Source organism: Bos indicus x Bos taurus, chromosome 20 (assembly GCF_003369695.1).
Source record: "Bos indicus x Bos taurus breed Angus x Brahman F1 hybrid chromosome 20, Bos_hybrid_MaternalHap_v2.0, whole genome shotgun sequence".
Lineage (NCBI taxonomy): Eukaryota > Metazoa > Chordata > Mammalia > Artiodactyla > Bovidae > Bos > Bos indicus x Bos taurus.
The window spans coordinates 34,638,801-34,646,942 of NC_040095.1; the positions used below are offsets into that span (position 1 = coordinate 34,638,801).

The window sequence follows — 8,142 nt, forward strand, 5'->3', positions numbered from 1 at the left end:
GAATGGCACTAAAATGCCATAAACATAATCCAAAGAATAAAGTTTTGAGAACTGTTTGTTTTTAGTTTAGGGGTTTTTTGTTTTGTTTTGTTTTTAAAGAAAAGACACACTTGCCTTTATGAGTCTCATCATAGGGATTCCATTTCAGAACCTTGGGTTTTAGAGAAATAAATAAACAAAATTCCAAAGTGCACTGAGGTCTCGCCAAGAGGGGGCATTTAGAAGCTGATTGCCTCAGAAGTAAGCGGGGAATCGGGGCTGGGGGCACGAGCATTCACTCATTTTCATAGAGAGGAGGCAGAGGCCCATATGGTGTGACTTCTAAAGGACTATGGGGCATACAGCCTTCCCCCAAATCAATCTTCCATGCTTTGCTCCTGTTTTAAAAGTCACATTTTGTTTTAAAGTCAAGATTTTCCAAGTGTGTTTCCTGAAGCCCTGGGCTTCTTTATCAGTGCCTGTGGAGCTCTGGAGGATGCCAGATGGGTGGTCTCCCAGACCCCACTCTCACTCTGTTCCCACTTATTCCTATTTTATTTGTTTGAAACTTTTACTAGCAAATGAATTGAGCTATTTAGTTGGTAAGAAGGGTTTTACTAAGAAGTAAAAGCAAGAAGAACAATAACAAGAAAACTTCTGAGTCAAGTTGTCACTTTCAGCTGACAGTGTATGAACATGCCCAGCGCCGATGTGGATTAAGAACACAGGACACAGCATTCCCAAGAGTCACCGCAGCTCCCTTAGCAAAGAGCAGAGCTTTGAGGCTGGAACCCCAAATCTACAATATGATGGGGGTGCTTATGGGGGGAGGGGTGACTGGAACAGGTAAGGTGTCAAAAAAGGATGAAGAGGACCAAGGAAGGCTAAGCCCCAGGAAGTGACACACTTTAGGGACTTGGTAGAGTATGCAGCATAAGAACATGGAAATTTCCAGGGAAGGTGCTAAAAGGGGCAGAGGACACTGAAAAGATATGACACATAATATCAAATGTATCAAATGAAAGATTCAGCTGATGCCAAATAAAGAACCTCAGATATCAAGTGAGGGGAGAAGCTGAAAACCAAGATGCAAATTTCTAAGTAAATTGCATGGAATCAGGTACATGATTTAGGGCCTTCACCCACTTTGGGGCTTCCCTGGTGGCTCAGATGGTAAAGCATCTGCCTGCAATACAGGAGACCTGGGTTCGATCCCTGGGTTGGGAAGATCCCCTGGAGAAGGAAATGGCAACCCACTCCAGTACTCTTACCTGGAAAATTCCATGGATGGAGGAGCCTGGTTGGCTACAGTCCATGGGGTTCCAAAGAGTTGGACATGACTGAGCAACCTCACCACACCCACTTCAAGGGGATAAAGATTCCCCAACTGGAAATTAAGAGGGAGATTTAAGAGAAAGTTTTAGATAGAGAGGGGTTGCCCGGTGGCTCAGACCATAAAGAATCTGCCTGCAATGCAGGAGACCAGGGTTTGATTCCTGGGTCGGAAAATCCCTTGGAGAAGGGAATGGCTAGGAGGAGCCTGGTAGGCTACAGTCCATGGGGTTGCAAAGAGTCGGACATGACTGAGTGACTAACTCAACACTTTCAGATAGAGAAAGCCTTACTGTGAGTTCTACCCTCCACTCTGGGACAAGGAGTGAGTGTGAGGCTGACTCCTGCCTTGGAGTTTAGTAGGAGAGCTTTCAAAGGAGAAACTCTAAGAGAAACTGCTTCTGTTGCTGAGTTTGGGAGGTTCCTCTGACATATACTAAAGCCCCTCTGGTGCTCTAGAGGAGCAGAGAGAACTGTGCTTAGGAGATAACTTTGTCCCTCTTTGACTGCAAGTCAAGATCTGTGCTGCCTATAGCCAGGTGGAGATGTCCAGGGTCCTTTTATGTGGGATCCTAAAGACATGCATAAAAGAACTTCTGCCAGAGGACAGGGAATTGGGTTGGAGAAGATCTATGCAAGAAGAAGCACCAGAAAATCAGAGGCTGAGGGATGAAGGGAACAATAGATCAGAGATGAGGAGAACTGCTGTCATCTGAAAGCCAAGCAGGTTGGAAGTCTAGAGGACCATCTGTGAGGCTCTGAAAACAAGAAGGCAGCTTACAGACAGCATAATTAAGTAGGTTTTTTCTTTCCTTTTTGTCTTTCCTCTCCTATCTTTAACCTCAAAGTCAGAAAGAATAGCTATTGACCGATGAGAAAGATGAACGAAGAGGCAAGAAGTTCATCATATCCTTTTCTCCAAAGACAAACTTGTCCAGTTCCGGCTCTAGCAAATGGAGGACGTTTTATTTGTGAATGCAAATTGGAGTTAATTAACATATTATGACTGAAGATCTTAATTTCTGAAATAAGACTTAAGAGATTGGGGGTCTCATTTTATAAAATTAGAATGACCAGAAATGTCATTATGCTTGATAGTTTTCTTCCATAGGCAGGAAAACAATATCTTCCCCAATGAGTTCATCTTAAAGTGGCAATCAAACAAAAATGCCTTTTAATGATAAGCCCATAAACTAGGCTTGTTTACAGAACCAGTTAAAAATGATTATAGGACAGAGTTGATCCCACCCCCATTTTAATGTCCCGGGCAGGTCTTCACACAGAGCTGAAAGGTAGCCATACACTGTGGTCAGGGGAACAGTGATAAATAGAAGGATCCAGGGAGGATCTGGAAGGTTGGTGTATGTTTGCTTGTTTGGTGTCTTTTAGTTTTTCCTTGGGCTTCCCTGGTGGCTCAGTGGTAAAGAATCTGCCTGCCAATGTGGGAGACATGTGTTCGATCAAGAAAATCCCCTGGAGAAGGAAATGGCAACTCACTCCAGTATTTTCGCCTGGGAAATCTCATGGACAGAGGAGCCTGGTGGGCAACAGTCCATAGGGTAGCAAAAGAGTCAGACACCACTTAGCGACTAAACAAAAACAACAAAATTTCCCTTGCAGAAGATTCTTGCAGAGCATTCAGCCTAGGAAGTCTTTTGATTTCACCACATGGCAGAATTCTGCATAAACTCCACTTACTACAGTAAAAAGAAGTCTATCTTATGTATTCACACCATACACATGATATAGCTATATATCATACCATATACCCATCTCTCTCTCCTATTTATATTTGTTTATAGGAAAATGAACCCTAGCCCTAAAAGTCCTTCTGTTTTCTTTCTTTAATTTTTTGGGAGGGGAGAGTAGTTTGTATCCTTTCAAAATATCAAGTTGGTCCTTATTTGCTTCTCTCAGCAAGACCATTCACAACTCAATAATGGGAAACACAGTCACAGAACAAGAAAGAAAAGAAAAATTAAACTCAGGAGAAAAAAGATATGGATTCATAAGACCAAAACAATAGGCATTCTAAAACAACCCAGCACTGATTAGGTGCAGCAGGAAATAGGGCTGGAATAATGGCTCAAGAATTACAGGAAAGAATCCCTTCCAGGTCTTTTAGCTAAGAGCAAGTATAGTATCTGTTCTTACCAGCTGTATCATCTATCTGAGGACAATACAGTAAATGGAACAAATTTTTGGAGCAGGGAATTGGAATAGGAGCTTACTTAACTTCTCTCTACACATACACCTGGTATTCTCCAGAAATGGTGCAACTCCCTGTCATAACAACAGTTGCAAAATGTAGATTTTGCCTTCCTCACATTTTTTAATTTCTTTGTTCCTCTTCAGCACTTGCAAGTGAGGTATTAATTTTTCTCTGGAGGTTTCATGCAGCTTTGGCTCCACCCACTATACTGTCACAGGGAGGATTTGGTTTCTTTTTCCTCCCTTTTTGGCCTCACATCTGTGACTTGGGGGCTTCCCAGGCAGTACTAGTGGTAAAGAACCCACCTGCCTACAGATGCAAGAGATGTAAGAGATGAGGATTTGATCCCTGGGTGGGAAAGATCCCCTGGAGGAGGGCATGACAACCCACTCCAATAATCTTGCCTGGAAAATCCCATGGACAAAGGAGCCTAGGAGTCCACAGTCCTAAGGGTCGCAAAGAGTCTGACCCGACTGAAGCAACTTAACATGCACGCGTGACTTGGAGCCCATGGGTTGCTTTCTTTTGAGTATGGCATTGACCTCCATGGATTTTTAACCAAGTGTTTGGTGAGTATCTTCATTATTACCACCCTTTGGTTTTATTTGGTTTAGTTGCTAAATTGCATCTGACTCTTGCTGACCCCATGTACTATAGCCTGCCAGGCTCCTCTGTCCATGTTATTCTCCAGGCAAGAACACTGGAGTGTGTCACCATTTCCTTCTCCAGGGGATCTTCCCAACCCAGGAATCGAACCCGGGTCTCCTGCACTGCAGGCAGATTCTTTACTGACTGAGCTACGAGGGAAGCTCTCTGCCACTGCTCTCATTGACCCAAGGCCTTTATTTCAGTAGCTCTCAGAGCAGCAGCAACCCCAAATCCAAGAATTAGTTTTACCCATGTTGTGTTAGATGGCATCTCTAGGTAACCAGTGCTTCAGCTACCTTCCAGGCTCCATGCTCTTCACCAATTCAAGCCTGACCATCAGATGTTTACACCTTCAATGGTCTGCCCCTTCCATCTTGCCCTTCTGGGTACCCTATGCCTATGGTCACAAGGAGCCAGGCTCTCCCAACCCTTTCACTTTTCCAGTCTCTTACCCCATAAGGCTCTCTATATTCTCTTGGACATCTTCTTCAACCCTGCTCAGAATTCTGAAATCTTGTTCTTCATCCACTCTATTCTCAACTTCCTTCTCTTAAAAAAAAAAAAAAAAGAAAGAAAGAAAAGAGTTACAGGAATAAAATATCTGAGAACCCTGTTTCCTTGGGGTTTTAGGAAGTATTTCTAATGAGCTGTTTTATTCATAAAATAATTCATAACAGTTTATCTGAACAGTGCCTGATAGTCTTCTGGAAAAAATGTCTAATTCTATCCCTTGACCCACAGGGGAAGAGCTTGCATGTCATAAAAATTGAAGGGAGGCTTGTGCATTTCTGGATCCAAGAAAAACAAGAGTGGCATTGATTAGTGTTGGCCCAGGTTTCCACCTTCTTACAGACAACACTAAGGTGCGTTTACTCATTGATGGCTTAGTAAGAGACAAGAGTTGAAGTCAGTGGTAGTTTAGAGGAAAAGCTCAGCCTCCAGCCCATTACTAGCTGGGTGATGGCAACAAAGTCATTTAACCTCTCTAGGCCTCAGTGTCCTTACTTTAAAGCAAAACTGATACCAGCCCTAACCTCATAGGAGTTTTATGAAGATTCAACAAGCTAATGTTGATGTGGTGACCACGGTAAAGAACTGCTCATCTTTTATGTTGGGTGAATTACTGATGAATAACCCCAGCTTTTGTTGTTTGGGACCCACTATCATTTATTCCCACAAGGCTGCTCCCAGTTAACAGTCAAGCACAACACTGGCACCAATGCAGATCACTTGAGCTATAAGACCTCTGGCCCACAAAGGTGACTTTGGCTTAAAGACTCCCATTGACTTGGCAGAACAGTTCTTGGAATTGCATTGCAGCTTGAAAAAATCTCTTCCTATCCAGTCTTCCATCCTCCCTGTCTTCTTCCACAAGCGTCAGATAATCACTGTGGTAAGAAGACTCCTGCCACTTTCTTCAACCTCCTCTTGTTTACCTTTCACATGTTTTTACCCACAATAAGCCTTTTTGTTTTTATCCAATCTTAGTGTATACAAACACAGTTGGTAAAAATCAACATCTAGTGTACAAAGATACACAAACATATACAGTTATCTCTGATATGTAGTACTTGCTCTGTAAATAGCACTTTTATTATTAACAAATAGAGTGATTGGTAGCATAAACTTGGGAATTCAGAAAAAGGAAAAATCATTTCAAACCAAGACATTCAGAAAGATTTTGTAGGTAAGATAGATTTAGAGCTAGCTGGAAGAATCTCTAAAGTAAGATTTGTTCAAGATGGGGGTCTAGGAGAAAGAGGAGATAATAAAAGAAACACAGAGGGACTTACTCAGTGATCTAAGTGGTTAAAACTCTGCCTTCTAATGCAGGGAATGTGGGTTCAATCTCTGATCAGAGAACTAAGATCCCACATGCCATGGGGTGCAGCCAAAAGGAAAAAGAAACACAGAGAGTGGCTGGGAAATGGAGATGCTTCTAGATTGGCAGGAGTGTAGGGAACATGTGCTGCTGTAATTCTGTGTAAGTCTAGAAAAGTAGGTTGAGGATAAACTGGAGTGGAGTTGTATGAGCCAGTTGTGCTGTTGCACCAAGCAAACCCCAAATCTCAGTGGCTTACAACAACAGACATTTGTTTCTCATTTGTGTTGCATATTGGTGGCTCTTATGGCTCCATATCATATGTCTTCTCAACTTATTCTTTGACTCAGCCTGAAAGATCTGTTCTTCCTTGAGAAACCTGGTTTCCCCAAGGCAAAGGACTGGCAGAAACATACGATGTCTTTCGAAGCTTCTGCCAGAGACAAGACCTATGTCATGTCTGCTCGTATTCTATTGCCCAAAATAAGTCATATGGCCACGCCTGACATCAGTAGAACAAGGGATACCCCTCCAACGCAGGAGACACTAAAAGTTACATTGCTGTGGATGAGGATATATAGTCCTCTCTCAGGAAAGAGGGCTAAATAGTTGATAACAAGAAATTGTTCCACCACAGGTGAGAAATTATTCAGTTGACCATACATCAACATTTAATATCTTTTAGCAGGCCAGTGAGATCATCAGGGTTGCCTGGATATGAGATGAAATGAAGGAGTAGAGAAGAGAGTAAGACTGTATTGAACCAGGTAGGAGACACAGACAGGCAGGCTAATGTCATGACAGCTGGTATTGACTGTGGCTTCTCTTCTGGGACTCAACTCTCTTGTCTTTGTTCTGAGACCTACACAAGAGGATGGAGAGGAAAGTCACCTGTTAGGACAAGGAACAATGAAGTCACTTTCTAAGTATCTAGATAAAGAGGGATGTAGGGCCAATTCTCAGGATAGGCCTCAGAAAACTGTGAAAGAGAAATCAGATTTATCTTCAGAGCCCACTCTCCTTGTACCTCTCCTTTCACAGGACCCCAGTTTCCATCCCTATGGAACAAGCCCCAGCTCACAGTGCTCTCCTTTGTCCCCAAGATGCCCAGGTGTCCCCACCTGTGATCCCTCACAGGCCCTCCCACACCCTCCCAAGTGACTCCCACTGCCTCTGGCCTGACCCTTCTGCTTCAACCCACCTTCTTCCAAGGACAACTTCCCAATCACTAATGTCATCCCATCCTCAGGGCCTGGCTAGGCAACTGGCTAGCTGTTCCCTTCAAAAACACAGTTCACTATAAAACATTACTTTACTACTAATTTTTTTAAATTTATTTTATTTTATTTTTTAACGTTACAATATTGTATTGGTTTTGCCATATATCAACATGAATCCGCCACAGGTATACACGTGTTCCCCATCCTGAACCCTCCTCCCTCCTCCCTCCCCATACCATCCCTCTGGGTTGTCCCAGTGCACCAGCCAGGTGGACAACTTCACCTCCAAAAAGCGGTCTCCTATATAAGCCAGTTGAAGAAGATATTCTTAAGCAAGGAAACCAGTTAGAAGCAGTTCTGAAACCAGATCACACAGGCAAGTTCTCAGTGTGTTAGCATCCTAGCACCCCATCTTGGCCCCTTCTTAGCAGACTATGTGGAGCGCATCACATATAATTTCTTGGTCTGCACAGGGTACAGTTAGATGATGTCAAACATTGCCTTCTATTATCCTGCATATATGCGTGCATGCTAAATCACTTCAGTCATGTCCGACTCTGCGACTCTATGGATTGTAGCCCACCAGGCTCCTTTATCCATGGGATTCTCTAAGCAAGAACACTGGAGTCAGTTGCCATGCCCTTCTCCAGGGGATCTTCCTGACCCAGGGACTGAACTCTCATCTCTTACATCTTCTGCATTAGCAGGTGGGTTCTTTACCACTAGCACCACCTGGGAAGCCCATCCTACAAATGCATTTTAATGAGAGTAGCAGCTTCAGAGCCAGGGACCAAGGCCTGAACATTCCAGAACCTATTACACAGTATAACCTAATATAATGATCATGCTGTGTGCTACAAAACTGCTGAAGGGTGGCAGTTCTCTTGCTGTAATCCTCACACACATGGACAAACTTTCTAAGTCACTAT

The 8,142-nt window shown here is 43.3% G+C and overlaps 1 pseudogene; it reads left to right on the forward strand.

Annotated features, from left to right (window-relative positions):
• Positions 1-3,416: 3,416 nt before the first annotated feature.
• LOC113879282 lies at positions 3,417-3,595 on the forward strand (annotated as a pseudogene).
• Positions 3,596-8,142: the final 4,547 nt, after the last annotated feature.